Genomic DNA, 16,199 nt, shown 5'->3' with positions numbered 1-16,199 from the left:
GTATCATTAGAAACCAGATTCTTCACACCTAGAAAGTGGGACTTTCTCAGCCTTAGAGCAGCAAACCTCATAAAATTTAGTGAATGCTCAATTCCTGCTTAAAGTTATAAAAATATACTCTGGGTGTGATTCATAGTTAAACTTTCAAACTTCTGCCTTCTCACTGCAACTCTTCCATTACCTTTTTAAAATCACAGTTATGAAAATAAATATGCCTTTACCTGTCTTTGGCTCATTTGTTTCAAAAACATGCTTACAAAGTATACTAAAAATCGTCATTTAGGAATATATCACACCAGAAACATGAGTTATCAGCATAAGTAAAGATACACCATTAGCCGTACATTTTTAAATCTATATTGATTCTATTTATGAATGCTGTTTCTTATTTCTCTATGTTACAAATCACAGTAGCTCAATAGACATATAACTGGCACCATGTTCCAACTTTCCCCACTATAGTCCATTCTCTACATAGAGTGATTTTTTAAAAAATATACAAATCGGATTATTTTACACCACCCCTGCTCAAAACTCTCCAATAATTTAAATTCACACTTAAAATAAAATACATACTTCTTGTATGCCTTTAAACCTTACTTGATCTGGATCTTGCCTCCCTTTGACCTCACTTTTCTCTCCTTCCTCGGTTCCACCCACGCTTCACCCATAGCAACCATGTTTCATCCATATTTGTATTCTTCCCATTCTTGGACATATCTAGTTTGTTTCTGCTTCATAGCTTTTGCACAAATCGTTACTTCTCACTCATATATCAGACCAAATGTCGCTTCTTCTATCCCATCACTGTTTCTTTTCATAGCACTTAGCACTATCTGAAATGATCTTATGTATCTGTTGACCTCTTTCCACTCTGTTTCCCTGACTAAAATGCAAGCTCCAAGTAAGCAGAGAACTTGTCTGTTGCGATCATTGTGACTTCTCACGCCACACACTTAATAGAATACTTAATATAAAATGTAGTTAAATTAATATATTGGATGAATGATTTAAATGTTGTTGATTGAAGACTGTCATACTGAATATTTGTTACTCTTTTCTCTTGTAATAGGATAAGTTACTTTAGGAGTGAGTGAGAATCTAAGAGCCTTCTGTCTCCAGATTTCTGTACATTTTGAGTTCTTGTCTGTTTGGTTTATTCTTTCCTTAGGTTCACCACCTTATCTTTCTGTTGACCATGAGCCTTCCTTGAGAAGCTAATACTCCCACCCAATTGCTCATCTACTATTGTTTTGAAATCAAGAAAAGGTGATTTGGTATATATTGTATACAAAAAAAGAGTAAGAAGGTTTTGAATAGGGTTGAGGAATATCTTGTACAAAGTGAGTATATAAATTCCACTTACTATACTTTGGGGATTCTGTGGTTGTAGCACTGAAAAGCATTCTTTTAAAAATAGCCTTTTACTATACATACAGAGAAAAAGACCCAGTTCACAACTGTCAGCTTGAGAAAATTTTACCCCGTGAGCACACCCCTATGACTTCCTCCCAAATCAATAAATGGAACCTAATCTGTAACTCGGAAGCCTCCACCCACCTCCTCCCATTCATTATTCTTCAAATGTTAGGAAATTATATTGGTTTCTATCACCACCAATGTTTTTTTCCCTTGAAGTTTATAAAAGTGGAATCATCAATAGGCATTCTTTTCTATTTGGCTTCTTTGGCTCAACAGAACCTTTAGGAGATTTATCCATATTGCGTGTAATTGTAGTTCATTCTCATTCTTGTGTGGTATTTCATGTTATACATGTACCACAGTGTATTTATCCTATTGTTGGCAGACATTTGGGTCTTTTCTAGTTATTGGCTATCACAAATGCTGCTATTATGGAGATCTTGCCTCACATAGGTTCATATTTCTTTTTTTTTATTGAGGTAACATTGGTTTATAACATTATATAAATTTCAGATGTACATCATATTTCAATTTCTGTGTAGACTATGTCATGTTCACCACCCAAAAACTAATCACCATCCATCACCTTACACATGTGCCCTGTCTTCCCTTTTGCCATTCTCCCTCTCCTCTCCCTTCTGGTAACCACCAATCTAATCTCTGTAACTATGTATTTCTTTGTTGTTGTTGATGTTTTATCTTCCACTTATGAGTGAAATCATGTGACAGTTGACTTTCTCCATCTGACTTATTTCACTTAGCATAATACCCTCAAGGTTCATCCACGTTGTCACAAATGGCAAGATTTCATCTTTTTTTTTTTAATAGCTGAGTAGTATTACCTTGTGTATATGTACCACATCTTTATCCATTCATCCATTGATGGGCACTTAGGTTGTTTCCAAGTCTTGGCTATTGTGAATAATGCTGCAATGAACATAATGTATGTATATCTTTATGCATTTTTGTTTTCATGTACTCAGCAATGGAATAGCTGAATCATATGGCAGTTCTATTCTTAAGTTTTTTATGGAATCTCCATACTGTTTTCCATAGTAGCTGCACCAGTTTGCATACCCACCAACAGTGTATGAGGATTCCCTTTTCCCCACATCCTTTCCAACATTTGTTATTTCTTGTCTTGTTAATTACAGCATTCTGATGGGTGTGAGGTGATATCTCCTTGCAGTTTCAATTTGCATTTCCCTGATAATTAGTGATGTTGAACATCCTTTAATGTGCCTGTTTACCATGTTATATCATTTTTCGAGAAATGTCTGTTCAGATCTTTTGCCCATTTTTTAATTGGGTTGTGTGTTTATTTGTTGTTGAGTTATATGAGTTCTTTATATATTTTGGATATTAACCTCTTATCAGGTGTATGCTTTGCAAATATCTCCCAATTTTTAAGCTGTCTTTTTGTTTTGTTGATGGTTTCCTTTGCTGTGCAGAAGATTTTTAGTTTAATGTAGTCCCACTTGTTGATTTTTTCTTTTGTTTCCCTTGCCTGGTGAGACATGGTATTCAAAAAGATGTTGCCAAGACTGATGTTAAAGAGCATACTGTGTACATTTTCTACTAGCAGTTTTATGGTTTCATGTCTTACATTCAAGTCTTTAATCCATTTTGAGTTACTTTTTGTGTATGGTATAAGGTAACGGTCTACTTTCATCCTGTTGCATGTGGCTATCCAGTTTTCCCAACACCATTTATTGAAGAGACTCTCTTTTCTCCATTGTGTGTTCTTGGCTCTTTTGTTGAAAATTAGCTGTCCATAGATGTGTGGGTTTATTTCTGGGCTCTCGATTCTGTTCCACTGATCTGTGTGTCTCTTTTTGTGCCAGTACCACTCTGTTTTGATTACTACAGTTTTGTAGCATATTTTGAAATCAGGAAGTGTGATACCTCCAGCTTCGTTCTTTTTCTCAGAGTTCCTTTTGCTATTGGGGATTTTTTGTTGTTCTACATAAATTTTAGAATTCTTTGTTCTATTTCTGTGAAAAATGTCATTGGGACTTTGATAGCAATTACACCGAATCTGTAGATCGCTTTAGGAAGTATGGACATTTTAACTATGTTAATTCATCCAATCTATGAGCATAGACTATCTTTCCATTTCTTGGTGTCTTCTTGGATTTATTTCAACAATGTTTTATAGATTTCACCATATTGGTCTTTCACCTCTTTGGTTAAATTTATTCCTAGATTTATTACTCTTTCTGTTCTGAGTGTAAATGGGATTAATTCTTACTTTCTCTTTCTGCCTCTTTGTTGTTAGTGTACAGAAATGCAACTGATTTTTGTATGTTGTTTTTGTATCCTGCAACTTTACTGTATTCATTTATTATTTCTAATAGTTTTTTCAGTGGATTCTTTAGAGTTTTCTAAATATAAAATCATGTTATCTGAAAATAGTTAGTGTTACTTCTTTTGTTCCAATTTGGATCCCTTTTATTTCTTTTTCTTGCCTGATTGCTTTGGCTAGGACTCCCAATACTATGTTAAATAAGAGTGGTGAAAGTGGAATGGCAAAACCATCCCTGTCTGGTTTCTCTAAGAAGAGGAATGGCTTTCAGTTTTTCATTGTTGAGTATGATATTAGCTGTGGGTTTGACATATTTGGCCTTTATTATGTTGAGTTACTTTCCTTCTACACCCGTTTTATTCAGCGTTTTTGTCATAAATGGATGCTGTATCTTGTTGAATGCTTTCTCTGCCTCCATTGAAATGATCATGTGATTTTTATTCTTCATTTTGTTAATGTGGTGTATCACATTGATTTATGTGTGGATATTGAGCCACCCCTGCATCACTGGAATAAATCCCACTAGATAATGGTGTATGATCTTTTAAATGTAGTATTGTATTAAATTTGCTAGTATTTTGTTGATGATTTTTGCAAAGAGGCCTGTAATTCTTTTATGTATTTTGCTCTTGTCTGCTTTTGGTATGGGGGTTATGTTGGCCTCATAGAATGAGTTAGAAATCTTCCTCTCCTCCTCAGTTATTTGAAAGAGTTTGAGAAGGATAGGTATTAAGTCTTCTTTGAAGGTTTGGTAGAATTCACTGAGGAAGCTGTCTTTTCCTGGACTTTTATTTTTTGGGAGGTTCTTGATTACTGTTTCAATCTCCTTACTGGTGATTTGTCTATTCAAATTCTCTATTTCTTCTGATTCAGTTTTGGAAAATTGTACGATTCTAAGAATTTATCCATTTCTTTTAGATTATCCAGTTTGTTCGTGTATAGCTTCTCATAGTATTCTCTTATAATTCTTTGTATTTCTGAAGTGTCATAATTTCTCCTCGTTCATTTCTGATTTTATTTGAGCCTTCTCTCTTTTTTTCTTGGTGAGTCTAGCTAAAGATTTGTCAATTCATTTGCCTTTGCTAGGAACCAGCTCTTAGTTTCATTGATTTTTTTCTAGTCTCTGATTTATTTCTGCTCTGATTTTTATTATTTCCTTCCTTCTACTGATTTTGTGCTTTGTTTGTTCTTTTTTTCTCGTTCCTTTAGGTGTACTGTTAGATCATTTGAGAATTTTCTTCTTTCTTGAGGTGGGCTTGTATTGCTATAAACTTCCCTCTTAGTACCACACTTGCTGTATCCTATAAATTTTGGCATGTGGAATTTTCATTTTCATTTCTCCAGGTATTTATGTTCAGAAGTGTTTTGTTTAATATCCACATATTGGTGGCATTTCCAGTTTTCTTCTTGTAGTTGATTTCTAGTTTCATCCCATTGTGGTCAGAAAAGATGATTGGTATTACTTCAATCTTCTTAAATTTCTTGAGACTTTTTTTGTGTCCTAAAGTATGATCTGTTCTGGAGAATGTTCCATCTTCATTCGAAAAGAATGTGTATCCTTTGATTTGTTGGATGGAATGTTCTGTATACATCTATTAAATCTGTTTGGTGTAATATGTCATTTAAGGCCAATGTTTTCTTATTGATGTTCTGTTTGGATGATCTATCCATTGGTGTAAGTGAAGTGTCAAACTCGCATACTATTTTTGTGTTACTGTCTATTTCTCCTTTTATGTCTGTTAATAATTGCTTATATATTTAGGTGCTCCTATGTTGGGCGTGTGAATATTTACAAGTGTTATATCCTCTTGTTGGACTGTTCCCTTTATCATTATGTAGTGCCCTTCTTTGTCCTTTGTTACAGTTTTTGTTTTAAAGTCTATTTTGACTCATATAAGTATTGCTACAGCAGCTTTCTTTTCATGGCCATTTGCATGGAGTATCTTTTTCCATCTTTTCACTTTCAATTTGTGTCTTTAGGTCTGAAATGTATGGAGCATATATATATGTGTCTTGTTTTATCATCCATTTAGCCAGCCTATGTCTTTTGATTGGAGCATTTAGCCCACTGACTTTTAAAGTAGATATTGATAATAATGTACTTATTGCCATTTTATTACTTTTTTCTGGGTGTTTTAGTAGTTCTTCTTTTTTCCTTTCTCCTTCTCTTGCTCTCTTAACTTGTGATTTGATGCCTTTCTTTAGTATTATGTTTGCATTCCTTCCTCTTAATTTTTTGTGCATTTATTATGGTTTTCTGGTTTGGACTACCATGAGGTTCAAATATAACAACGATGTGAATAGCAATCTATATTAAGTTGATGGTCTCTTAAGTTTGACCTCTTACTAAAAACCCTACTCTTTTACTCCCCTCTCCCCATATTTTATGTTTCCGGTATCATATTTAACCTCTTTTGTGTGTGTGTGTGTGTTAAACTTTTTTTTTTTTTTGAGGAAGATTAGCCCTGAGCTAATATCTGCTGCCAAACCTCCTCTTTTTGCTGAGGAAGACAGGCCCTGAGCTAACATCCATGCCCATCTTCCTCTACCCTCTATGTGGGATGCCTGCCGCAGTGTGGCTTCACAAGTGGTGCATAGGTCCACACCTGGGATCCAAATCAGCAAACCCTAGGCCACCAAAGCAGAATATGCAAACTTAACCACTGTGCCACTGGGCCAGCCCCATCTCAACCTTTTATCATGGAAATAGGTAATTATAGTATTTTTCTTTTGACCTTCATATTAGCTTCACAGGTGGTTGATCTGCTACTTTTATTGTATATTTGCCTTTACCAGTGATATTTTTTCTTTGATTTTTTCTTATTGCCATTTGTGGTCTTTTCTTTTCTACTTAAATATGTCTATTTGTCATTTCTTGTAAGGCTGGTTTATTGGTGATAAACTTCTTTAGTTTTTGCTTATCTCTCCTATTTTGAATAATGACCTTGCCATGTAGAATATTCTTGGCTGTAGATTCTTTCCTTTCAGCACTTTGAATATATTGTGTCACTCCCTTCTAGCCTGTAAAGTTTCTGCAGAGAAGTCAGCTGATAGTCTTATGGGGTTTCCTTTGTATGTAACTTGTTTCCTTTCTCTTGAAGGTTTTAGGATTCTCTCTTAATTTTTAGTTATTGACATTTTAATTATAATGTATCTTGGTATGGGCCTCTTTGGGTTAGTCTTGTTTGGTCTTCTCTGTGCTTCCCATACGTGGATGTCTGTTTGCTTCCTTAGGTTAGGAAAGTTTTCAGCTATTATTTCTTCAAATAAGTTCTCTACCCCTTTGGCTCTCTGTTCTCCTTCTGTGACACCTATAATATGGATGTTAGCATGCTTGATGTTGTCCCAGAGGTCCCTTAGACTGTTCTCATTCCTTTTTCTTTTTTCTCTTCAGCTTTGCTGATTTCCTCTTGTCTTTCATCCAGCTTGCTGATCCATTCTGTATCATCCACTCTGCTGTTGGTTCCTTCTAGTGGTTTTCATTTCCATTATTGTATTCTTCAGTTCTGATTGGTTCTTTTTTGCATTTTCCAATTCTTTGTTGAAGTTCTCACTGTATTCATCTATTCTCCCAAGATTAGTGAGCATCCTTGTGACTATTAGTTTGTACTCTTTAACAGGTAGATTGTTTATCTCTGTTTCATTTAGTTCTTTTTCTGAAGATTTATCCTGTTGCCTTATTTGGAACATATTCTTTTGCCTCTAAATCTTGTCCATTTCTCTGTGCTTCTAGCTATGTATTAGGTAGCTCATCTATTTCTCCCAATCTTGGAGATGTGGACTTATGTAAGAGACACCTTATGAGGCCCAGCAATGTGCTTCCCTCTTGTCACCAGTTCCAAATGTTCCAGGAGTGTCCCCTGTGTGTGCTATGTGTGTCCTTCTGTTGTAGCAGAGCTGTTCTTGCTGAAGATATGTGGGTAGGGGAGGCTGGCCCACTGGCTGGCTGGCTGTAAGGCTCAGCTCTGTGTAGCTGTTATGGTCTTTATAGTCACTTTATTGGGCAGGCTGAGCCCAAGCACAGCTGGCTGAAAGGTCTAATAGGGTACACCTGCTGCTATTTTGCTGTTAAGTGAGTCAGGCCTCCATCATGGCTGGTTGCTATGTTCTGGGGTTCACAATTGCTGTAGGCCTCTGCCCTGCAAGGCTGTTGTCAGCCCTCTCTGGAGTGCAGTTTGGTGGGGCCAGCCCCAGGTGTGGCAGCACACCGTGGTTTCAGGCTTTGTAATATGGGGCAGATCCCCTATGTGGCTGTTTGAGAAGGCCAGTGGAAAAGTCTGCCTCAGCTGAGAAGCTCCACTGCCCAAGGGCCCACACATCCCATCAATGTAGTCCTGCCCTTTGCATATGCCCCATCCCTTCGAAGTGGAACCACTCACCTCACTGCAGAGGTCTCACATACTCCACCAACATAGGTCCACTCCTTGTGCATGCCCTGCCCCATGGAGGCAGACCCACTCACCCCACTGCAGAGGTCTCACACACCTCACCTATGTGAGCCAACAAGTTCCCCACGGGCTTGTGAGTGGGCTGAGCCAGTCCTTAGGACAGGGCAAACCTCTGTGCTAACAGGCCACAGCAAGAACTCCAATGGCATCTTCCAGTGTCTGTGCCAACATGCCTGTACTAGGTCACAATAATGGCTGCTGCCAGTGTCTCAGTCCCTAGGGAGGTGGCCCCAGCTTCCCCCTGCCTCTCTGAGACACACTCAGAGCTTATCAAGTGAGTCTCTTTTACCAAGGGAGTATGCACCTTTCTTTCTGGTGATTTTGTATTGGTTTCTAGTACAGGTGAATTTGTGTGTGGACCCTTTAAGAGCAGGCTTTTCTTTATCTTATGTTTGATAGCTTTTCTAGGGTTTTAATAGCCAGCAAAGCCAGGTATTATGATACTCATCTCGAGTGTGCCAAATTCAAAAGCTGCTTATCCTAGCAAAGCTCTCCAGCTCAGATCTCCTGCTCCACTAGGGAAAGCTTCACACCTTAAGAGCGTTCCTGGCTGTGAAGCGCCACAGCTAGAATGTGGTTTTTAACTCAGCAGAGGTGTGTTTCTGCCTCAGTCAGTGTTGTCCCTTGTTGGGGGGGTTCTTCTTATCCAATTTCCTGTTGTCTCTCAGACGTAATTATTCCACAGGTAGTTGTAAATTCGTTGTGTCTCTGGGAGGAGGTGAGTTCAGAGTCCTCCTATGCCGCCAGCTTCCTAGAAATCTCTCCATAATTTCATATTTCTGATAGATATTCATGTAGGGTTGGAATTACATAAATTTTATTTATAATAGATTGAGAAAAATCATTTTCTAAAGTGGTTGTAGTAATCAACTCCCCAAGCACAGCAGTGTATGAGAGTTTTAGTTGCTCCACATCATTGTCAACTCTTGACATTGTCGGTTTTTTAATTTGCCATTGTGATATTTGTGTAATTGCACCACACTGTCATATTAATGTGCATATCCTTGATGAAGTTAAATTCTTTCCATATGTTTATTGGAAGTTCTGGAATTTTCTTTGTAAAGTGATTGTTCAGGTATTTTGCCCATGTTTCTCTTTGTCTTTGTAATATTGATGTGTAGAAGATGTGTGTGTGGGTGTTTGTGTGTGTGTACATGCATCCACGTATGAACATCTTGGATATGTCTTTTATGAGATAATGCATTGCTAATCTATTCTGCCATTCTGTGATGCCTTCTAACATTCTTGATGATCAGAAATCTTAATTTTGGTAAAGATAGCTTTATTGTAGTTTTTCCTTTATGGTTAATGTTTTGTGCTATGCTACTCCAAAGTCTTGAAAATATTCTCCAATGTTTCATTTTAGAAGACTTATATCTATGGCTTTTTAGGCTTATTATGCATCTCAAATTAATTTTCATGTTTGGTTTAAAGTATAGGTCAAGATTCATTCACAAAGTAAACCACAACTAGGCAAACCATAATCAAATTGCTAAAATAAAATGACAGGGTTATGTAAAATTACAACTTTTAGAGGGATTTACATTTTGGATAGTGACCTTCACTGATAGCAGTTTGAAGGAGTTTGGAGGCTGGTTGAAGTATATGGCCTCAAAATTCAAAATGGGATTTTAGAGTGCAAGGTAGATGTGTGTTTGGTTTTCTGAGAAAATGCCTAAACAATTTCCCAAATGGCTATAAAATTTTCTACCTCCACAGCAGTGTACGAGAGCTTCAGTTGTCCCATATTCTTGCTAACATTTTTCAATTTTAGCTATTCTAATGAGTATCACATTATGATTTTTAATTAACATTTCCCAGATAACCTATGATGTTGAGTATTTTTTCATGTACTTATTGGAGTTTCTATAGTGTAGCTTCCTTTATGAAGTGTCTGTTCAATTAAGTAAATGAGCATACTAGTGCAGTAAGAGTAGACTGTATCATGGAATCTAGTTGCGGGTAGTGTAGTGTTTGGGCAGAATTTCAGGGGATTTAGGGTCAGAATTTAAGCCTAGGAATTAGTCATTATCTACTACTTGGATCTCAGCTTATTCACAAGAATGTAGGGTCTAACTTAATAAAACACTGCATTCTCATTTTCTCTCAAATGATTAGAGGCTTAATTATTTATATTTAATTTTTAGATTTTTCTTTATATTTTGAAACTTAATAAATTATTAGCATTTCAAAATAACACTTTGTAGCTATTGCTAAGGGTCACATATTTTAAAAATGTAAATTAATGAAATATTTATCTCTTACTAGAGCTGAAATTGAAAGCATTATCTTCACATATTCCATCACTTCATCAGGTTCTCATCATGATATCCATCTGCTGTTTTTTCTTTATTGTTAGAAGTGAAATGATACATTTTTCAGGTGACACAATCAAGAAATTGAGCATTGTATGTAGTCATAAAATACTGAGGAGTGCAGGATTTAACGGCATGCGGTGTGAGAAAGGAATGGAAGCAATTCATTCAAATGCAGTTGTATAGGGCACCCAGGCTGACATTGAGGTTATAGGAAGAAACACATTTTGTAAACTTTTTGAACATAAAAATTCATTGGTTTTTTTTTAACCTAAATACTGACATTTCTTCAGAAGTACAACTCCAGCATCCTGCTTTACTGAGTTAAATCAGAGCAAGGATTTCCACAATAGTAATCTGACACACTCCTGTCATAAATACCCTGATACTACTTCATGTCCTCTGTCTTCCTTTAAGTGATATTAATTTCCAAAATGCTTACCCTAATTTGATATCATAGCAATATGAAGAGAATACCAAATCCACAAATCACATTACTACCTTTGCCAGAAATCTACCATCATCATAAAAGAGAAAAAGCCACGGCTGGCTATTGTGTGCGAGCCAGTGAATGAGAGTGTTACCATTTCTGCTTGTTTATTTTCAGCCCTCCATTGTTATCAATTATCTATCATAAGCTGTAAAAGAGATGTTTACTGAAATGGGTGAAGCTTCGGAATATAACTGAAGATAAACGCTAAATTATATATAATGTAATCTGTCTGCATAGAAAAACGACCTTGTAGACTACATTTTCAACTATTCCACATACTTATCGTCCACAGAAAACAACAGAGCTAGCCATGGAGTTAAACCAGCCCATGCCAGTTTTATGATTTCATGTGCTACTCTCAAAGCGATAGCTCTGGAAGAAATCCAAATGGAAACTCAATTCAATAGCACTCTCTATTCCACAGGGTTTGTGATGGGACCAGAAGTATAACAAATGTGACTTGAGGGCACAATGTTCTAAGAAGGAAAAATGACATCTCTCACATAAAAGATGAGCTGATTATAACTAGTCAGGAGCAAATTATAGTATGTTCATGGATATTCTGAGAAAGAAGAGTAGAAAAACATTATAACTACACAAAATAATAAACTCTATACACTCGAAATCTGAAGTTCCACTATCTGATTTCATTTCAGCTCAGATTTTTTTCCACTTTATATATCCATTTTTACTACCACCAGCATCACAGCCTGTTGCTTTATTTTCCGTTCCTTAGAGACCTTCTCTTTCAAGTTATTGTAAACTAAATTAAGCTATTTCTTGTCAGATGATGAACAAACCAACAATATCTATTTTATGTAGAAGTAGGAAAATTCCTTAGGCAAAATGAGCATTTTTTTCTGAGTTAACAGAATATGTCATTTATTTAAGTACAAATTTTTCATTTGCATTACCTTAAATATGAGGCAAAAATATAAAATTCTCATCTTTTTAATCATTTCCTTGGCCATGAAATCAGCACAACTGTAGTAATTTTGGAGTACTTTTCCTGTAAATTTACTACACAACTACTAGACAGATGTTGGAAATATTTGTGTCTGTGTGCATCATGCCTGTGTGCATGCGTGTGCGTGTGTGTGTACCGCACTCAAGCCGTCTTCCCTTGCATCTCTCTAAAGGGTTGGCTTTAAAGATAAAAATTCTGTGCACATATGAAACATGGAAATGGGAAGAGAGGAGTTAGGTTGGCTTCCTTCCAAGGCACATTTAAGTCTCCCCATAGAACTGGCATCAGTATTTTCCTTTCCCAACAAAACACAAATATCCAATGTGTTAAAGTTGCTGGGCGACAACAGGAGGCAGCTCATCTTTCCCTCCACTCCACGGCCTTCCACCCTCCTCGCTGATCTCCCTTCCCTTGCCTCTTCATGGCAACTCAAGTGTATCCCATGAATTTCCAGTCACTTTCAGGTATTAGAAGAGTCTTAAGTTCAGGTATGAATAAGTCCAGCCCATTCTATTTCAAAACATTAACTTCTCCTTCCATTTAAACACCATCCCAACCTCGTCTAACCCACGGCTAGTAACAAGCAAAAGGACACACATTGTCTATTTGTTTACTTTTTTCCCTACCTGGTTTTTGTGAAGTCTAAAGCATTTACAATTTGGGGAGGGGCATCCTCTTTATGTAAAAATCATACAAATAATGAATACAAAATTTGGTCCATGGCATCCCAAGGAGACCTGTACAAGTGAGGAGCTCTGACGTTTGAGCTTTGTTGTTAGTGCCATCAAGTAGATTCCAACTGCTAGCGACCTGAGTGGGATCCTGCCTGGTCTTTTTGCACCATCCTCTCACCTTCCGGTGCTGTATCAGACAACGCTCTGCTGCTATTCACAGGGTCTTCATGGCCAGTTCTTTTGAAACGGGGTGGCAAGTGTGTGGCCGGGTCCTTCTTCTTAGCCTGTCTAGTCTAGAAGCTCCACTGAAACCTGTGCACCATGGGAGACCCCGCTGGTATTTGAAATACTGGTGGCACAGCTTTCAGCATCACAGCAACAGGCAGCTGCCACTGTATGACAACCGGCAGACGAGTGATGTGGTTCCCTAACTGGGAAACAAACCCAGGCCGCAGCAGCAAGAGTGCTGAATCTTAACCACTAGACCACTGGGCAGGCTTTGAGCTTCATTAGCTTCGAGGTGACTCCACTCCTGCCTTCACCTTGCACTTCCTCTCTTCCTCCTCATCCTTTTGCTTCTCCCAAGAGCTAAAGCATAATGAACAGGGGAGAGAAGAGGGCAGAAATGACCTTTTTACTGGGTGTAACTATTGGCAATTCTTTCTTGGCTAGCGCTGGCTGGTTATCGCCCTCTGTCATGGCAGACAGCCAAACGCTAGAACTTTTCAGAAGCATATTATTGGATTCTTTACAAACCCCTCCACTCTACCCATCCCACGTTGACCTCCACTAGTGTATGTTCTCTTGTGAGATTGTGGCAATCCTGAGCTGACCTTTTGATTTTACTCCCAGCTCCCTGGCAGTACATGACACTAGGGCCTCCCCGCGGCAAGTACCTTTTTTATATTAGGGAGGAGGCATTACTTTCAACATGACTTCAGCCTAGTTATCTTCCAGAGTATCCACTTGACTCAAAGGGGAGTAAACTCCCTTACTTGTCAAATTGTAGAATTTCAGCTTGCTCCTATGGTGACTTTTCTTCTCTTTATGTCACCGATGTAGGAATGCTTCAGGTGTCCTCTCAGCTCCAGAACTTTCAGCATAAAAGCCATGCTGCAGTTTCTTTGCTAGGAAAACTCTCTTGGACAGGCAGAGCCCTCCTAAGACTTCACCACACTCTCCACCTGGGTAGCAGCATGGGCCTCGTCGGTGGATTTCTAAGCTCAGCAAGATACAGCCAGGGAATAAGTTAATTCCTTCTTCTCAATCCCAACTTCTCCTAATCTCTCCAAAGATGTTTTTAGAAATTTCTCATTTGCCTTAGTGGCACCTACAAGGTGGAGAGGGAAATCCTGACAGACCTCTTTACTCTTACAAATGTCTTTAATTCAAGAAACCCTGTCCTCACCAATACATCCCTAGCCTTAATCCATGTAGGTTGCAGGTGGGAAACGGTGGGTGGGCTAGTTGGGCATCCTTTAACCAGTCCCACCCCGATTTGGGTAGCACCTCTCCTTGGACTGTGGCATTTGGATTAGTACCTAATATCATAAGCAATGTGGCTTCAGCCAGATTACAAGATAACAGGAAAAGTTCCATTCTAATTGATACTGTGCTAACTTTTCTTTACTGGCTTTGAAATGACCTAGCAACTATTTAACCCAAATTAAATGCTGGATATGTAACCTATAAATAAAAAAGTGGTATCGATTCAGCCAGAATTTTGTTCATTTATGTTTGCAATGGAATATCAGTGTCAAGGTTTGGAAACAAGTGCAGGAATATTATTTAAGATAGGAGACCTACGGGCAGCTACACATGTGCTCTTAGTGATGTCTGAAAACGGTCAACGTTGAAGTTTTCCTTTCCCTCTTACCCTCTCGAAGAACCTCTTAGCAGCTATTCATGATCTCTTGGCTAAAGTCCCACTTTCTTTACTTGGTTACTTAAGCCTCGTATTATTAGAGCTTAAGCCTGCTTTACAGTCTTATTTTTATTCTATTCCAACCTATCTGATCCATTCGAGATAGTCTATTGCCCAAACACTCCTCCAAGAACTTATTTTTACACTCTCTACACCTGGAATTCTCCCCCTTCTTTCTCTCTCTCTCTCTTTATTTTTTGAGGAAGATGAGCCCTGAGCTAACTGCTGCCAATCCTCCTCTTTATGCTGAGGAAGACTGGCCCTGAGCTAATATCCCTACCCTCTACTTTATACGTGGGACGCCTACCACAGCATGGCTTTTGCCAAGCGGTGCCATGTCCGCACCCGGGATCTGAACCAGAGAACCCCGGGCCACGAGAAGTGGAATGTGCACACTTAACCGCTGCACCACCAGGCCGGCCCCCTCCCCCTTTTCATTCTGTCTTATCTCTACTTCAATAAAATCTTCTCTAATACACCAACGCGGAATAGATGGTCCTTGTTCAGAATTGCTAGTATGTTTTTTCTGCTTATGAGACACACCTCGTTGGTTGTATCTGGCTTAGGTTTCGTTTTTTCTTTCAGTTCCTGGTATTGAGTCATGACGTTATTACCCTATTCAGAGCACATGGAATAATTTGTCTTCCCAACGACATTGTGATCCTCTATGAGACTCTGCCTTCCATGCATAGAACGATGTCTTGTGATTGCTTATTAAATCTTGTATTTTTATTGATTTCCATGGGACAAAATTGATAAGCAGCCAAGGAAAGAGAATTTCTATACCCAAAGACTGAACAAAGTAGCTAAATTTTAAGAATAGAATCAAAATAATTTACTTTTTCTTTTAGGAAGAATATGCATAGAGGAAAATAAATCTGTGGAAAACAAGTCATCAAAGAAGCTGCAGCAACTTGCCGTGACATATTTTCTACTATCAACTGTGTCCAGTCTTGGGTAAGTGGCACCCGTGGGTCAGTGTGACAAGAGTTGGAGAGGATCTTTTTCCTCCTCCTCCTCTTCCATCCATTTTGATTTGGTCAAACTATAGAATGCTTAGTTAGCTTCGTCATTCAGGGCATCATTATAATAGGCAAAGATGAGGACAGCCTCTCACTCACTTCCAAGACCATAGAGTATATATCAAGCTTATTTTTCTGCCTTCATGCTGTTGGTTAGAAAGAGAGTGTAACAGGCATCCTATAGAGTAATATCCAGAACGCACCCCACCCACTGACACAGGCTCATGTCTTCATAATACTGTAACTGCTCTCCCTGCTTCCACCTTTGACTCCTTTCAATCCATTTTAAGTTCAGAAACTGGTGTGATGCTTTAAAATATAATTCACATCATTTTCCTTTCCTGCCCAAACATGACAATAATCTGCCATAGTATTCAGATTAAAACCAATGTCCTTACAATTAACCTCAAAGGACAGTGTGATTGCTCAGCACTGCCCACCCACCCACCCTATAATCTCACCTCCTCTCAGACAACTCTCCCCCTTTCTCTGTCACCTCAGCACCCTCCACAGGGCCTTTGTGCTTGCTCCCATCAGCCTGCAATGCCCGCCCCCAGATGTCTCAGGTCCTTTTCTCACACTTGCTTCAGGTTTCTCATGTTCTCAAATGTCACTGTCCCTGGTCACCC

The sequence above is a fragment of the Equus caballus genome, chromosome 16, assembly GCF_041296265.1.
Source record: "Equus caballus isolate H_3958 breed thoroughbred chromosome 16, TB-T2T, whole genome shotgun sequence".
NCBI classification, from domain to species: domain Eukaryota; kingdom Metazoa; phylum Chordata; class Mammalia; order Perissodactyla; family Equidae; genus Equus; species Equus caballus.
This window is presented reverse-complemented; position numbering follows the sequence as displayed.